General features: G+C 38.9%; 1 protein-coding gene across 2 annotated transcripts in view; it reads right to left on the bottom strand.

The window, feature by feature from the left end:
• Positions 1–14,048: 14,048 nt before the first annotated feature.
• Positions 14,049–17,832, bottom strand: part of TM2D1 (TM2 domain containing 1) — a 35,226-nt gene continuing 31,442 nt past the window's right edge. The window contains exons 7-8 of one of the 2 annotated variants that reach the window (XR_013993768.1): positions 16,764–16,799; positions 14,049–16,294 (exon numbers count right to left, since the gene is read on the bottom strand). The gene's annotated coding sequence lies outside the window, so the exon portion shown is untranslated. Of the gene's footprint in view, positions 16,800–17,832 lie in introns of both variants that reach the window. The other variant, XM_081055926.1, reaches the window with a different exon arrangement.

The following is a 17,832-nucleotide window of genomic DNA, read 5'->3' as shown; positions in this document are numbered from 1 at the left end:
GAAAGTTGGAATATTTAGGATTGGATGGAACTGGACCTTGCAGGGTATGTGGCTATGGACAGGCAGTGCATAATGGAGCTCCCTTCCAGGCGGGGAATGTGGAATGAGAGAAGAATCAATGGTACAAAGAAGCATGGAAATGGGGAAAGAAAATTAAAAACCCGCGAGAGGAAAAATCTGAGAAAGAAAAACAAGAAGATAAAATACTTAATTATTTTTATGGGAACAGTAACATTTATTGAGCACCTATTCCACCGCAAAGGGAACATTCACATTTGTTATTTTATTTAATCCTCACAAAACCCCTGCTAAATGAGTATTATTAGCCTCATTTTTACCAAAGAGGAAATTAAACATCCAGAGAGATTAAGTAACTGCTGAAAGGCACATAACCAATGAGTTTGATTCCAAAATTCATGCTCTGTGCTTTGTTTCTTTTTGCCCCCACAATAATCTCAGCCCTCCTCTAAGAAGGAGCAAATTTCCATGAAAGTAAGAATGACAGGAAGAGTTGTCTAAAACACTGGAAAGAGCTGTTTCGGAAGACGGCAAGTTGAAGACAATTAAACCGAGGCTAGGGTTATCCAGCCAGTTGTTCAACGACAATTTATTCACAAACCCTGTGTGAAGCCTGGCAATCGATAGATCACAGCGAAACGACACACCTCTTCCCTGCCTGTCCTCATGGCGCCAACTGTTGACGCAGGGAGATGAATGAGTACAAAGACTTTTTCCACACCAACTTCAGATTAGTATTTACCTTTAGGAATGGAAGGTGGAGAAAAGTTTAGAATGGGTGGAGCTCAAGTTATGTCATACCTTTTATTTCGTGAGAGAAAAAAAGAGAAATCTGAAACAAATATGGCAAATTACTAACATATTTCATCTCAGTGCTGTGTACACAGAAGTCTGTTACATTACTTTTCTTCATTTTACTTTGTAATGGATCACAATGAGGCCAAAACCAATGAACTTAAGTAGTCTTATTATCGTTTGTAAAAGAGAGCATCATAATAATAAATCATCAGTGCCATGCTAGAGGGAAACATAGGGTATGACAGGACAGAAGAGCAGCATCTAACCCAAGTGAAAGAGAAACTGGAAAAGGCAAGGAAATGGGTTCTCCCCTAGAGCTTCCGGGAGGAAACATCCCTGCAGGTCGTTTCACTTTAGCCTAGTGAGAGTTGATTGGACTTCTGACCTCCAGCCACGTCTTCAAAAACCTGTAAGAGACACATAGAAGCTGGTGACCAGAGTGTTCCAGCACAATGGACAGCAGTAAGCAAAGGTCTCAGAACAAGCGGGTTCAGGGCAAATCTATGTACTCTCAAGGGGCCAGCTCACAAGTATTGACTGTGGAGAGGGGAGGTGATCAATGGTGGCTGGGACTCAACCAAGATGAGCCTTTTAAGCCAGGAAAGGAGATGTGGATTTTATCTTAAATGAAATAGGGAGCTTCTGGAGAGTTTTAAGCAGGATAGAGATGATCCAGTTTGCTTTTCAAGAAAGGCCATTCTGGTAGAAGTAGGAAACGTAAACTGAGAGGAAGGTGGGACTCGTCCAGGTAGACAGGCAGGAGTTTATCACAGGAACCAGACAAGAGATATACAGGGGCCTGAAACAACAGAGTTGCAGTGAGGATGAAATAATGATTTCAGAGTATTTATAAGGTGGGATTTAAAAGTTTAGTGATCCATTGGATGTAGGGAGAAGGTAGCATCAAAAATGACTTCCGCATTTCTTTCTTTGTGGATGTGTTGCTATTCCCTGCCATAAGGAACATAGGAAAAATGAATTTTAAAGTGAAGATGAGTTTTCTACAAATGGTGCAGAAACAATCGGACATCCGTATGCAAAAAAAAAAAAAAAAAATCAGTCTTGACACAAACCTAACACCCTTCACAAAAATTAACTCAAAATGGATCACAGAGCTAAATATGAGATGCAAAACTATAAAACTAGAAGATAACATAGGAGAAAATCTAGATGACCTTGAGTTTGGCAATGACTTTGATACAACACCAAAAGCACAATCTCTGGAAGAAATAATTGATAAGGTGGACTTTATTTCAGTTAAAATTTTCTGTTCTGTCAAAGACACTTTCAAGAGAATGAGAAGATAAGGCACAGATTGGGAGAAATATTTGCATAAGACACATTTAATAAAGGATTGTTATCCAAAATATACAAAGAACTCTTAAAACTCAACAATAAGAAAATAACCAACCCAACGTAAAAAATTGGCCAAAGACCTTAGCAGACACCTCAACAAAGAAGATACAGACTTGGCAAAAAAAATCATAGAAAAAGCTGTTCCACATCATATGTTCTCAGGAAAATGCAAATTAAATAAAAAGTGAGATACCACTATATACCTATTAAAATGCCCAAAATGCAATACACTGACAACACCAAACGCTGGCGAGAATGTGGACCAACAGGAACTGTCATTCATTGCTGGTGGAAATGTAAAATGATACACCACTTTGGAAGAGAATTTAATGGTTTCTTACAAAACTAAACAGACTCAACACAGAATCCAGCAGTCATGCCCCTTAGCATTTAGCCAAAGGTGTTGAAAACTTACGTCCACATAAAAACCTGCACACAGATGCTTCTAGCAGCTGTATTCATAGTTGCCAAACCTTGGAAACAAACAAGATGTCCTTCAGTAGGTGATGGATAGATAAACTGTGGTCCATTCAGACAATGCAATATTACACATATTCATCTCTAAAAAGAAATAAGCTATGAAGCCATGGAAAGCCATGGAGGAAACGTAAATGAGTATTACTAGGTGAATGAAGCCAATCTGAAAAAGGCTACATACTTACTATATGATTCCAAGTATGTGACATTCTGGAAAAGGCAAAACTATAGAGAGAGTAAAAAGATCAAGGGTTACCAGGGTTTGGGAGGGAGGAGGGATAAACAGGTGGGGCACAGAGGATTTTTAGAACAGTGAAAATACTCTCAGTGATACTATAATGGTGGCTACATGTCATTATACATTTGTCCAAACCTATAGAATGTACAACACTGAGAGTGAACCCAAATGGAAACTATGGACTTTGGGTGATGATGATGAGTCAGTCAGTGTAGGTTCATCAATTGTAACAAAAGTGCCACTCTGGTCAGGAGAATGTTAACGGGGGAGGCTATGCCTGTGTGGGGCCAGGAGGTATAGGGGAAATCTCTGTATCTTCCACTCAATTTTGCTGTGAATCTAAAACTGCTCTGAAAAATATAGCCTTTTTTTTTTTTTTTAAATGAAGATGAGGACAATTTTGAAAATGTTGCACATAGGTCCTGGAGAAAAATAAGAAATGCTTTACTGGGTAGTTTTGTGTTATAACTTCATGCCAAATTTATAGAAGAGGAAACTGAGGCTTACTGGTGAGTATCTTGTCCAGGGTCACATAGCACATTAAGTGCAGAGGGGAGAATTTGAACCCAGGAAGCTTAACTCCCAAACCCACATGTGAAATGAGGTTTTGAGGCCTATCTTAGTTTCCTTTCCTATTGCTGCTGTACCATTTTAAAACTGGAACAGGTAAAGAGACCCAAATAGAAGTAAGCTTTCAATACTTCACTCACAGTGGTAAAATGCTCATACCAGTAGACTGTGATAAGTTATGAGTGTATGTTATAATGTCACGGGCAACCACTACAGAAAATTGTGCAGGGTGACGTGCTCAAAAGCTCTGTAAATAAAGGAAAATCAACTAAAAAAAAAATGTTCAGGTAATTCCCAGGAGGCAAAAAAGAGAAACAGAATGAGAAACAGAGAGTGAAAACAGAAAACAAGTAATAAAATGGCAGACTTAAGCCCTAACACATCAATAATTAATTTAAATGCAAATGGTCTAAATATACCAATTAGAAGATAGAGATTAGCTGAATGGGGAAAAAAAGGTGATCCAACCATACGCTATCTATAAGTAACTCACTTTGAACTTATCTGTATTGTTTTCTATTGCTGCTATTACAAATTACCATAAACTGAGTGGCTTAAAACAACCCATGTTTATAATCTTATTGTTCTGGAGGTTATTAATCTGAAATGGGTTTTACTAGGCTGAAATCTAACAGATTATTAACAGTCTCCTTCACCGGGAGGCTCTAAAGCAGAATCTCTTTCTTTTCTTTAGCTTCTAGAGTCCACCTACATTCCTTGGCTCATGGCCCCTTCCTTCTCTTTCTTTTCTTTAGCAGAATCTCTTTCTTTTCTTTAGCTTCTAGCGTCCACCTACATTCCTTGGCTCATGGCCCCTTCCTTCATCTTCAAAGCCAATGGCATAGAATCTTCAAATATCTCTTTTCTCTGACCTCTGCTTCAGTTTTCTCATCTTTGGCTCTCCTGCCTCCACCATTCCCTCATAAGGACTCTTTGTGATAATTCACGATCATCTTCCCAATTTTAAGACATTTAGTTTAATCACATATGCAAAGCCTTGTCATGTAAGTAACATATACCCAGGTTCTGGGGATTAGGACATAGACATTTTCAGGGGACTATTATTCTCCCTACCAAAAGACTCTAGGCAGAAAAAGTAGGCAGACCAATGATCCTTTCACAAATATAGGCTCAATAAGAAGTAGTCTGATGCTAAATCTCCTGGGACTAAATCATACTAAGGACCAGAGTCCCCTGGGGAATGTAAACATCGAACATTTCCAGTATCACTGTTTCTTAGGGAGAAGTCACTAATGCCTTCCAGGTCTCGTTTGTAATGGCCCAGGGTGTGGGTGGGGTTGGACCTGCAAATGGTCAGTTTTATTAAAGGGAGCAAAAGCAGGAAGGGTCAATACTGCTAAAGTTAAAGTGAATAGACAGAGATGGGGAAAATCTAAAAGAGATAATTTTCAGACATGTTTACACTCTATGGAAAATCCCAGTGTAGGGGAATGTCCATAAGAATTTAATTTGAGCAAGAGCAAAACAACAAATGAATAAATCAAATCACACATATATGGCTGAGAACAGGAAATAACTCACTTAAGGAAACACGAACTAATCTTTCTATAGGAGGCTAATTTGGAAATCAGCTAGGCATAGCAAGTCATTCTGACCTCTCAAAGGAAACACTATATAAATTCTATAGGAAAAAAACAATGCTCTTAATAGTTAGTTGTAGGTATTATGAAAAGAGTACATACAGGGTTGGACATCAATAACGTCTATGGAATGAGGAAGAAGGCTGACTTAGAAGTTTCTTCCAGCTCAAGGGTTTTGCTAGTCCAAGCTGAATCAATACAGTGCTAAGTTTGGATGGGCACACAGAAGTCTTGTAAACCAAACTTCCTTTATGCTAGGGAACCCCCTCTAAATTGACCAAAACAAATGGGTCTCCAGCCTCTGCTTAAGTCTTCTTGGTGGCAGAGAAAGGACCTATTCTATTCTATGCTGAACTGAAACTGTCCTCCAACCTCCACCCATTGTTTTGGTTTTCTTCTTTAAGCCATACTGATAGCTACATTTCATCTTCTTTTAAAAGGGAAGCCAGCTAATGTAAAAAGGACTGACAATTCCAAGTGTTGGTGAGGATGTGGAACAATTGGAATTCTTAAATTTTGCTGATGGGCGTGTCAATTGGTATAACCACTTTGGGAATTTGCTAGTATCTACTAAAGTTAAAGACATGCCTAACTGTGATCTGAAGAAGATTCCACTCCTACATAGATACACAAGAAAAAAAAGGGGCATATTTTTAATATATGTCTCACAAAAGACACGTATGAGTGTTCATGGTAGCTCTACTCATAATAACCCCAAACTAAGAGTCGGACAACGTAGGATGCATACTTTTAGACATATTCATATAATGTAATACAACATAATAATGATGACTGAAAAAAGCTAATCACAAAAGAGAACATCCCGTTATGATTCCATTCATACGAAGTTCAAAAATAGGCAAAAGTTATCTCTGGTGATAGACTCTATAAGGGGTGAGTACTGACCGGGAAGGAATACAAGGGAACTTTCTGGAGTGCTAGAGATGTCCTTTGTCTTGAATTGGGTAGTAGTTAATCGAGTGTATACATGTGTAAAAATTAATCAAGTTTTACACTTAAGATTTGGGCATATTATGTACACCTCAATAGAATATTCTTTTAAGAAATGAAGCCATTAGGCCCTTGTCATTTTGTTTCTTCTTTGTGATTAAAAAACAAACAAACAAACAAAAAAACCCTCCAATGGTGCAGTTATGAAAGAGTGAGATAGATCTATGGCCAATTGTCCACTCACACAGGAAGTAATGAGGAAGTAGTACATACATGTAGCGACTGAATGGGCTTAGGAATCACAGACCTGGTTTCAAGTTATGACTTCACCATTTGCTAACTTTGTAAGCTTAGTCAAGTTATTTGATCTCTCTCACCCTCATTATCATTAATGTATAAAATATGTAAATGACCACATGATATGTGAAATGTAAAAATCTTGAAAACAATCATCTATCATTTATTAAATATATATTATGTACCACAAAATGTGAAATACATTATTTTATTTAATCCTACAAACATATGAGGAAGATAATATTTCCATTTTGAGAATGAGGAATCAAAGATTCTAAGAGCTACTTTATAAATGGCAGATTTGTCTGATTTTAAAGTCCATAGCTTAAGTATCCTCTGTAGCCATTGGTATAATTGGATGGTGGATGTATAGTGAAAAGTTGAATTAGAAACTAGACCTGAATTCTGCAAAAGAGCACAATATTTAACTAAAGTTTCCTGTTACCATCTTAAAGTCTAACCATCTACACCTATAGCATAAAAGACCTTTATCACTAAAAGGGTAGCTAATTGTCCTGCCTTACAGGGTGATTGTGAGGATTAACTGAGATAATCAGGTCAGGAAAACACATATGACAAATATTAGACAATTTAGTAGCCCCTACTCACCCATCTCTTTCTTATTGTTTCTAATAATCTACTTGCTGGTCTTTTTTCAAGAACCACTGCTAGCATTCACCTATTCCAAGATAAGAACTCAATGTTTATAAAATTCTTATGCTGTATCAGGCACTGTCCTAAGCACTGGGAACCATCGGGACTTAAATAAATCAACATAGGCTCATTTCCTCACCCACATCCTATAGACAATAATTAGGGTTGGAATCATGTTTGGATGTCAACTCCTAAAGTAAATTATCCAAAGCAGAAGGTTATTTAATCTCAGACTAATTCATATTCCTACGTACTAACCCATTCTAGTGGGAATATCTTTTGAGTACTCTTATATTCCAAGTGGAGAAAGGATGGTCAGGGATAATATTTGAGCAGAGAACTGAATGAGTGGAATCAAGTCGTGCAAAGACCTGGTGTCGTGCGGGGTGTCTGGCGGGGTGGCCTGCGGGGTCTCTGTTCCCGCTCCCCACATAAGAACGCAGGACATGGTGAGGCCAAAAAGGAATACCCACGGAGCCATAGGTAGGGAAATCATACCACTATGGTCTCACTGGAGGCTGGGTTTACACGACGTGCGATCTGCTGTCCGCTTTGCTGCCAACCGACCAACTGTCCTCAACTCTCCTTACTCTCCTTCAGTCTCCTCCTTCACTCTCCTCGGCTCCCCTCCGTAGCCGCGGCAGTTATATCAGTGGCCAATGGCTCAATGGCTACAGCTGATGGCCAACCAGCCACAGCTGACGGCCATCCACTATCTGAGCCAGCACCTCTCCACATGAGGCCGAGAGCCTGGAAACTGCTTTCTGGGGCTCTGTCCCCACACCTGGGAAAGAGGAATCTAGGCAAAGGAAAAAGCCAGTATGAAAATCTTGAAGTGGGAACAAAGTTGGCATATTTGAAGCATGATAGGAAGCCTTTGGAGAGTTGGCAGAAAAGTGACATGTTCTCATTTACTTTATCACTTTGGCTGATGTGTGGAGAATAGTAGGTCAATAAATAGTTGAGAATTAATAAACAATAAATTCATGAGAGAATGATCTAAGATGGTGGAGTAAATAAAACCTGTGCCTGCCTCATCCTGTGAACACATCAAAATTAAAACTAAATTATAAAACAATCAGCCTGGAGAACCATCTAAAGTCTGGCTGAACAGGAGTTTTATAATGAAGGATATAGTAAAGCAGCAGCCACGTTGAGACTGGTAGGAGGGGTGGAGACGTGAAACGAGCTGGCCCCAAACTTCTGTGTGGTAGATAAAAATTGGGAAGGCTATTTCGGCCACAGAGTTCCCCATGGAGAAGTAAGACACCACAACCTCATACCAGGCTTCCAAGCCCAGACTACTGGTGCTGGGAAGAGGAGCCCCCATGACATCTGGCTGTAAAAAACAGTGGGGATTCCAACAGGGGTGGAATGGAAGGCTGCGAGAAACCCAGCTGTCCTTTTAAAGGACCTGAACACAGATTTACTCACTTGCAGATAGTCACTGTGGGGACAAAGCCCCAAAAAACAGTTTCCAGGCTCTCGGCCTCACATAGAAAGGTGCTGGCTCGGGTAGTAAATGGCCATCAACTGTGATCAGATGGCCAGCAGCTGTGGCTAGTTGGCCGTCAGCTGTAACCCGTAGGCCATTGGCCACTAGTATAACTGCTGTGGCTACGCTAGCAGAAAAGAAATGGGGGCTAGCAAGAAGATGGTGGCTGGCAAGCGCGGACTGCTGTTAGGCAGATTATGTAGATCCTGCTTCCTGTGTCTCCAGCCCAGCCGCCAGAGAGAATATATTGGTTTGACTCCCCTATCTATGGCTCCGTGTGTGTTCCTGTTTGGCCTTACCGTGTCCTGCGTTCTTGGGCGGGGAGTGGGAGCTCAGACCCTGCACGACAAATGGCGCAGCGAGCAGGGTCCCCCGCGTGACAGTCACCCTGGACTCTGACAGAGGGACAGTGACCTGGGGGGGGCATTGGAGACAAAGAGGGGGAAGGGGCAGACTGAGGTGTGTGAACTTTAGGGGAGGCCTGGAGGACAGCTGGCATTTTCCCTGTGTCGTGTCCTCTCCCCTGAAGCCGGCAGGCAGGTGCATTCTTTCCTGTGTTGAGCCCTCCCCCTATGCTTACGGACAAATCTGAATCTGATTAGCCTGGTGAGCTCCACAGGTCTTCCCTGCTGACTCCCTGAGACCCCACCATAACCCAATTCTGCACCACAGCAGGCTTTATTGGTGCTGAACGTTACCTGAGCTAGCAACTGGCAGCAGGCAGCAGCAGGCCTTGGTGTGTCCTAGCTTTTTGCAGAGATACCCCCGGCTCAGTACTGGTGGCAGCCATCCTCAGTTCACAGTGTGGCCTCTCCCACATGCCTCCACGTCCAGCACAGGCAGCACTGTGGATCGCTCTATAGCTCCTGCAGGGAGTCCCCGGCCAGTCATCAGCAGTGGGTGGCCTGGGCCTGCACCAGAATCCCTCCCAACAGGCCCCAAAACCAACATACTTAGAGACTGGCTTCAGATCACAGCAGTGCACTGCCCAATTAGCCCACAAGTGACACAACCAAAGGGTGGTCTCAATCCCTCTCCATGTGGCAAGCCCCCAGCACAGCAGCCTGTAAGCTGTGGATGTAGCCAAATCCCACAGCCAATCAGCCTGAGAGTCGTTCCCACCCACTGACACACCAATAGCAATAAAGGCTCAAATATAACCCACACAAGAGACATTCCTAGAGCATCCAGACTGAGTGACCAGGGAGACTGTGCCAGGGCCCCACAAGGCACCTACTACATACGACCACATAACGAGAGACATAGCAGATCTACCTAATACATAGAAACAAACACAGAGAGGAAGCCAAAATGAAGAAATAAAGAAATATGTCCCAAATGAAAGAACAAGAGAAAATTCCAGAAAAAGAATTAAATGAAATGGAGGCAAACAACCTACCAGAGACAGAGTTCAAAACACTGGTTATAAGGATGCTCAAGAAACTTAGTGAGAACTTCAACAAAGAGTTAGCAAGCATATAAAAAGACTAGGAACCATGAAAAAGAACCAGTCAGAAGTGAACGATACAATAACTTAAATGAAGAATGCACTAGAAGGAATCACCAGCAGACTAGATGAAGCAAAGGATCGGATCAATGATTTGGAAGACAAGGTAGCAGAAAGCACCCAATTAGAACAGCAAACGGAAAAAAGAATAATTAAAAAAAAATGAGGATAGTTTAAGAGACCTCTGGGACAATATCAAGTGTAACAGATAAAGAGCTTCCCAGAAAGGAAAAAGCTAAAGGAGTTCATCACCACCAAACCAGTATGACAAGGAGTGCTAGAGGGACTTAAGAAAGAAAATAAATAAATATGAAATGTTGATAGTTACTTATCTATCAACAATTACTTTCAATGTATATAGATTAAATGCTTCGATCAAAAACATAGAGTAGCTGACTGGATAACAAAACAAAACCCTTACATATGCTGCCTACAAGAGACTCACTTCAGATTGAAAGACACACACAGACTGAAAGTAAAGGGATGGGAAAAGATATTTCATGAAAATGGAAACGGAAGCAAACAAACAAACAAAAAAATCTGGAGTAGCAATACTTATACCAGACCAAATAGACTTTAAAACAAAACCTATAACAAGAGACAGAGAAGGACCCAGTAATCCCACTTTTGGGTATTTATATGAAGAACCCCAAAATGCTTCTTTGAGGGGACGTGTACATCCGTATGTTTATTGCAGCATTATTTACAATAGCCGAGATGTGGAGACAGCCTGGGTGTCCATCAATGGATGCATGGATAGAAAGGAGGTGGTACATACATACAATAGAATATTGCTCGGCTGTGGATGGAATGGGCTCTTGCCATCTATAGAGGCATGGATGGACCTAGGCAGTATTGAGCTAAGTAAGTCAGACAGAGAAAGGCAGATGCAACGTGATTTCACGTATATGTGTCTAAAGAACAAAATAAACAAACAAAACAGAAACACAATGATACAAAAAACATTTTGTTGGCTGCCAGATGGGAGGGGGGTTGAGGGGGCAGGTGAAAAATGGGAAAGGATTAAGAAGTGCCAATTGGTTGTTACAAAGTAATCATGGGGATGTAGGGTATAGCAGAAGGAATATCATCAATAATATTGTAATAACATATTACTATGTATGGTGTGAGATGGGTAGTAGGATTTATCAGGATGATAGATGGGAGGGGTTTGGGAGACAGGGTGAAAAAGGTGAAGGGATTAAGAAGTACAAATTGATAGTTACAAATAGTCATGGGCATGTAAAGCATAGAGAAAATAGTCAATAATATGGTAATAATTACTTATAGTGCTAGGTGGGTACTAGACTAGTCAGGGGGATCACTTCTTAAATTATACAAATCTCTAACCACTATGCTGTACACCTGAAATGCAAAACAATGTCAAATATTAGCTGTAATTGAAAAATTAAAAAAGGGTGGGGGGAGTTGAGGGGAAATAAGAGGTTCAAATTTCCAAGTATGGAGCAAGTGAATCATGGGGATGTTAGCAACGTACAGCATGGGGAATATAGCCAATAATAGTGACAGCATGGAACTGTGTCAGATGGCTGCTGGACTTATCATGGTGATCACTTCTTTAGGTATATTAATCTTGAACGACTGTGGTGTACACCTGAAACTGATATAATACTGCACGTTAGCTATATTTTTAAATACAAATCTTTTTTTAAAAAGAATAAAATTGAGTAAGACTAGGCTTGTGCAAAACCAGAGGTGACTGGTTTTGCTTGAAAGAGGTGTGATAACTTTAATAAATGATAATTCCTTTATTCAATCTAAAAACAAAACAATAAATTCAGTTCTTTTGAATACCTTTTAAAAGATTTGCTGTACTTAGTTAAAGCAATTTGTGTCACGTCACAAGTACTTCTCTCCAACAGTTTGCCTCGATCGCAAACGATGTAAGGAAGACATGCCATTCTTTCCAATGCTTCTTATGTTGCAATAATAAATGATTTCATAATTCATTCAAATAAGTAGTGCAATTTTGAGTTTTGTCTTAAAATCAAAGATGGGACCATGAGCCTTCATAATCATACCCTCTCAAATATAAAATTAGCTCACATGATTAAAGTTCCAAACACTGCACACTTTCTAAAGTGTTCTGGTAAAACAATGTTTTTCTTTGGCACATGCAGTCCAAATAGCTCCAACCTTAATCATTTTTCAAGTTTTAATCTCCACATGCTTGGCATATTCTGATAACATTGACAGATTAAAAACAACATTCTGTTGTATGCATAGCGATTGCTGCAATTAACCTTAATTTAGACTGAAAGTAGACTGATCAGTTGCCTCATAGATAAATATCTCCAGAGAACTTTAAAAAGCAACAAAAACAAAATCTGTAACACTGCAGCCTTCCCTTACATAAGAAGTCCTAAAGCAGTGAAGGTGCCAATTAAGACTTTCTTAAGAAAAAAAAAGAGACATTTTTGGCCTTTATTACAGGGTTGCTACAGTCAACGATAATGATAATGGAGACCAAAAAATGTAGGTAGACAATTCCATGTAACATTTCTTACCTTCTTTCCATAAAATAACTATTGAGTCCACTGCTATTTTACTCATGGCATAACCACACTATAGCCCAGCTGTGAGGAAACCTTTGCAAATTCCAAAGGGCCTCACCAATGTGTAATGCCATTATTCTATTTCTTTAAAATACGTTCAATAATGGTAGCTGTTATCTATGTCACCTTAATCTCTCAACATTATCTGACTGATATTATTATTCCTACTTATATGAGAACAGGGGCTCAGAACCGTTATGTGTTCAAGTCACAAAACAAGTGACAAAGACAGGATACAAACTTAGGCCTGATTCCCAAGTGTGTGCATTTTTCACCAAACTGTGCTGCGTGGATGTGAAACCTTTTGGTATCATGGGTTAGAGATAATTCTACTGTTACTGAAAACATTAAACATATTAAGAAAAGTCTCCTATTACACAATCATTAGCAGTATATGAGTATTTCACAAAATTAGATGGTTGTAACCATCACACTGCAGGCAGGATACCAGTTAATAGACCTGGTTTCACCCCTTATTTTGTGGGACTCAATTTACTTATCTGTAAAGTAGGGATAATGATATTAACTCTTTAGGAAGACTACAGAAATGTTTCGGGGATTAAACCATGTAAAGTATATAATGAGCTTAGCATAATGTCTCGCACATGGAGAGCAGTAAAAGGAACTATACACAAGTTAAAATCTTACAGTTTTAAGCTATCAAGCCGTAATATTTTTCATAAATATTTTCTAGGAAATACCATTCTTCCTCCATCAGACAATGACTAGCTTTAAAGACATTGCTACATTGACTAAGAATTAAGATATTAGGCTCTATTTTAAAAGATACAGGAATGACTCTTACCATCCTGATTAACTCAGCCACAAATGCCATTACTCCAAAACTCAGTTGGGTACTCACTGCTGTTCTGAATTATTCAGTCCTAATTAGTAACTTTTCTAATTTTCCAAATTTACCTACCTCCCTTTCCCTCTCAGCAGGGAAGAAAAAAAAAGACCATTATGAATGCGCTTCCTACTTAATTCCTTCTTAAAACTCTTCTCTTTTTGGAGGGCGATTAGATAATTCGGGGACTGACATCTTGTGCAGAAGCGACAGGTTTGCTACCGGTCCCCAGTCCCTAGCCAGCACCCTTTCTCCAGCAGCTGTCCTGTTCTCTAAGCTGTGCTCTCCAGCTCCTGGGCTGCAAGGGGCGGCCGTCAGCAGGAAGCAGCAGTGTCCTGACTGCAGAGCGAGGGCTCCTCGCAGGTCCCTGCAGGGTCTAACCCACTGCTCATCTGCACCCGGATAACTGAGAGGCGACTGGTTTTGTTTGAACTTGGGTTTTGGTTATTTGACTTCATTTTTTTTCTCCATTGCCCTGGCTAATTAAGACTGTATGTATGTATCAAGAACTTGAATATGTGATTACTTTTGGACTAAGAATGACAATTCTAGGGGGAAAAGAATCAGAAATGTATGTTGTTCATTAGAATAACTTCAATACCAAATAAGGAATTACATAAAAAATCATGATACAGACATGGAATACTCCGCAGCCATTAAAAATCATTTTGTAAAAGAATCTTTATTGAAATAGAAAAATCTTTACAATGTGAAACAGGCTATAAAACAGTATGCATATAATTTCTGTGAATAAAAATGTACATATATGCATGGAAAAAGTACGAGGTCATATATAAAAATGTTAACATTGTTATCTTTGAGCTGTGAAATGAGTTTTCTTTATTTATACTTTTTGGTGTTTTCCCAAAATTTCTGCGTTAAGCCTGTATTAATTCTGTATGTAGAAAAATGCAAATGAATGCTGACTTAATGAGAGAAAGGAAGAGGGAGGGTGCCAGGACTCTGGGAAACATCTACATTTTAGGTGTTTGAGGAAGAGGAACCAACATCTTAGACTTGTACTTTTTAAGAACTAATTTTTCTTGCTCGTTTCTTGCTATTAGATCTATTTTAGCTTCTATTTTATCAGTATTATAATATTTAACTCAGACTTAAGCATCTAGGTTAAAATAAGGGGAAAAGACACAAAAATTTTTGTCAACAAAAAAACATACTTCCATACGAATATTTTTTAAAGTCCTAGCAGTCCCATGAACAAATGCTGGCTGTAAACACAATTGAATCTTTGAAGTCTTAAAGCTGACCTTTAGTTTAATACAGTGTAGGTAAGAAATCTTCCTGGGTAAAGTGGTACTTCTGGAAATTGTATTAATCCTTTCAGGCTAAAGTAGTACCATTTGTAAATGTTTCTATAGAAACACTGTTTCTGTAGAATTGAAAGAATCCATTCCATCTCACCCTAGAGGGTTTCGGAGTAACCCAAGGAATGACTGAATTAATCCATCTCACAATTTTGGCCACTGCTTTAAAAAGAGGGTTATCACATAAAACATCTCATACAGAGTCCTTCATATGTAATTTGTACTCACACACACTAACAAATAGCCATAATAAAAGTGTTCCATGAAAGTAAAATAAATAAAAAAAACCCCACAAAACTGTATTCACATGCATTAAATGCATTTACATAAAAATAATAAGACAGAAAAAGCATTTGTTAAAGAATTACATATACGAGGCAACAGGAAATTAGGCAAACTGGAAAAAAGTGTTCTTGTTATGTAAATTTAGAAAATTATAGTGAAAATAAAGTCTAACGGTTTAAGAGTGTATTGTAAAGAGACTTTATTTCTAGATTTTTTTATCAATAACCTGGAGTGCTCCAGCTTATTTGAATAAATACTTTGAGATGCACTAGCTTTGAAATAGACTTCCCACCTGGCCAAGTCAATAACTGTAACAATTATGCGACAAGAATCAAGATTACTTTTCAAGATTTGTCTGCAAGTATTTCTTACATAATTGAACTTGCGTGGCTATGGAAACTTAAAGACTTAAAATCTGGGCTTAGGTGATCCTGAAATAAACTTCAAAGCACTGTCTGCAACCAAAAGGATCTAGGAAATACTAGAAAATGGACATCTACCAGCTAGCTTAACTGCAGCCAAAATATTATCACTGCGGAAAAAGTGGATCCCGAGGGAATATAAGCTCCTTAAGGGCAGAGATGTTTGTGTATTGTTCACTGCTACACCCTAGCATCTAGAACTGTGCCTCCCACGTGGCAGACACTCTCCATTTTAACTGATGACTGAATCAAAGAGACCGCTCCTGAAGCACGTCAGGAGTGCACCCACATTCACTTCATTTATCAACACTCAATCACCTTCCACCAACTAGAGAATCTGTTACGGAATGACTAACATAGGATGAAGCTAACAGAATTTATATAGTATACTTCTGAGTAAAATGAGTGATAAAATATTATGATTTTTTACTCGTGAGGAGCCCAAACCCCAGTAATTTTGAAATTACTGCCTGTTACTAAAGAAGGAACATAACAGTATCATGGGGACATAACATATCATGTATTTCCATTTCTTAAAACCCGTCTAACACATGGTAAGAAAAACCAGTGCGAACATACAGGTAGGTGCTGCTTCCTTCAGACACTGGTGCGTCACTTACGGCCCTTGTGCCAGCATCTGCCTGGCAGTGCTAACAGATGGAAGACATTAATCATCTGTTCGGTGTTCCCACCTTGTCCATCAGCTTCAAATGCAACTGCACTGAGCTAGATGAGTCAGCATCTGGTCTTCCAAAAGCTAGTGAATCACTCCCAAAGCAAAAAGGAAAAAGTTTACACTTCAGAGGTCTGAATCAATGCCAGAAGTATCCATGTTGCCTCAAGGTTTCTGACTCCCGATGATCTTTAGCTCCCTGGATACCTAGGCAAAGACAGATCTGAAAAGCTACAGAAAACCAGGTGGGTTGTCACACACAAGACTGCAGCCTCAGGCAACATAAATGGTATTTGTTCACGCCATGCATTAGCTGCTTTGAAGGATCAGAATGCAGAACACTGCTATATTCAACATTGAAGATTTTCTTAATAAAGCACTAAAAAATGTGACTGAGTCATACTTTTATTTTTCAGAAGTCAAAATGACAAGTGGCAACTTGCCCTTGGAAAAGACATTCAAGACCATCAGGGTAATAAGCTATCTATCTCATAGAGACAGTAGCCTAAGAAAGACTATTATCATACAGCTCTCAAAGAAAGTCTTATTAAATAAATCTCAGAATAATATGCTTTTAACTGAAATAAAACAAAGACATCATCATCAACAAAAAATTATATAGAATCCATAAAATGGTATGTGAAGAAGAAAAAAGAAAATCTGGAAATCCACATACTGAGAGTTCGATATCAAAATCAACAAGGACCAAATCCTAAAACAGAAAGAAGAAATACATTAAAACACAATATTTTTGAAGAGTTCAATGAGGTTATTGCAGATGCACATTTTAATGCTTTATGTACTTAATTTTCTTTTTCCTCTTGGAGCCCTTTGATATAGAGAGATCATATGAATGATAGTGCAGAAATCTGCCTTCTTAATGGGCCTTTCAAATTTTAGATTTCAAATTTGAGTCTGGAATCCCAATTAAATGTTTATATAATAAGCTGCAGAGAATGGAACTGCTTTTTAAATTACGCTTGCTTAATTTTTACACATTATGGTTTAAAAACAATCTATATACTTTTGAAAGGGAAACAACAATTTACAGTATGGAAATAATTATGTGAAACTACAAAACCCTTCTCATAAACAGTAATAATTTCCAAAATGAAGATGCTTAATACAAAATGATACAGTTGGTGGGGGGTGGGGTGGGGTGGGAGGTGGCAAACAAATAGTGGAATTCACAGACCTAGATTCTAGAATCAGTTTCGCACTGATTGTGTCTTAGTCTCAACTTTCTTATGTCTCAATTTGTTCCCTGATAAGAAGAGGCAGCTAGATCTCTAAGCTTCATTTCAATTTTAAACCCAAAGACTCTTATATAGAGGGTGCCAAAAAAAAATGTATACACCATTTTAAGAAAGGAAAAAAATGTATTAAAATTGTAATACTCGGGGGGTGGGGGATGGGAGATGAGGGTAAGGGGGATCAAATATATGGTAATGGAAAGAGAACTGACTCTGGGTGGTGAACACACAATGGGATTTATAGATGATGTAATACAGAATTCTACACCTGAAATCTATGTAATTTTACTAACAATTGTCACCCCGATAAATTAAAAAAAAATTGTAATACTCAATATATACCAATAACAAAAGATAAGTCATGTATATATTTTGGCACCCCCGGTAGTTTATAAGATTTGAAAAACTTTTTGGATAATCAGTTGAATAAATTCCTCAGATCCTGACAAGGTCTGTCACTGTTCAAACTCATGACAATATCTATAAAGAAAA

The sequence above is a fragment of the Rhinolophus hipposideros genome (assembly GCF_964194185.1).
Source record: "Rhinolophus hipposideros genome assembly, chromosome: 8".
Lineage (NCBI taxonomy): Eukaryota > Metazoa > Chordata > Mammalia > Chiroptera > Rhinolophidae > Rhinolophus > Rhinolophus hipposideros.
This window is presented reverse-complemented; position numbering and strand designations above follow the sequence as displayed.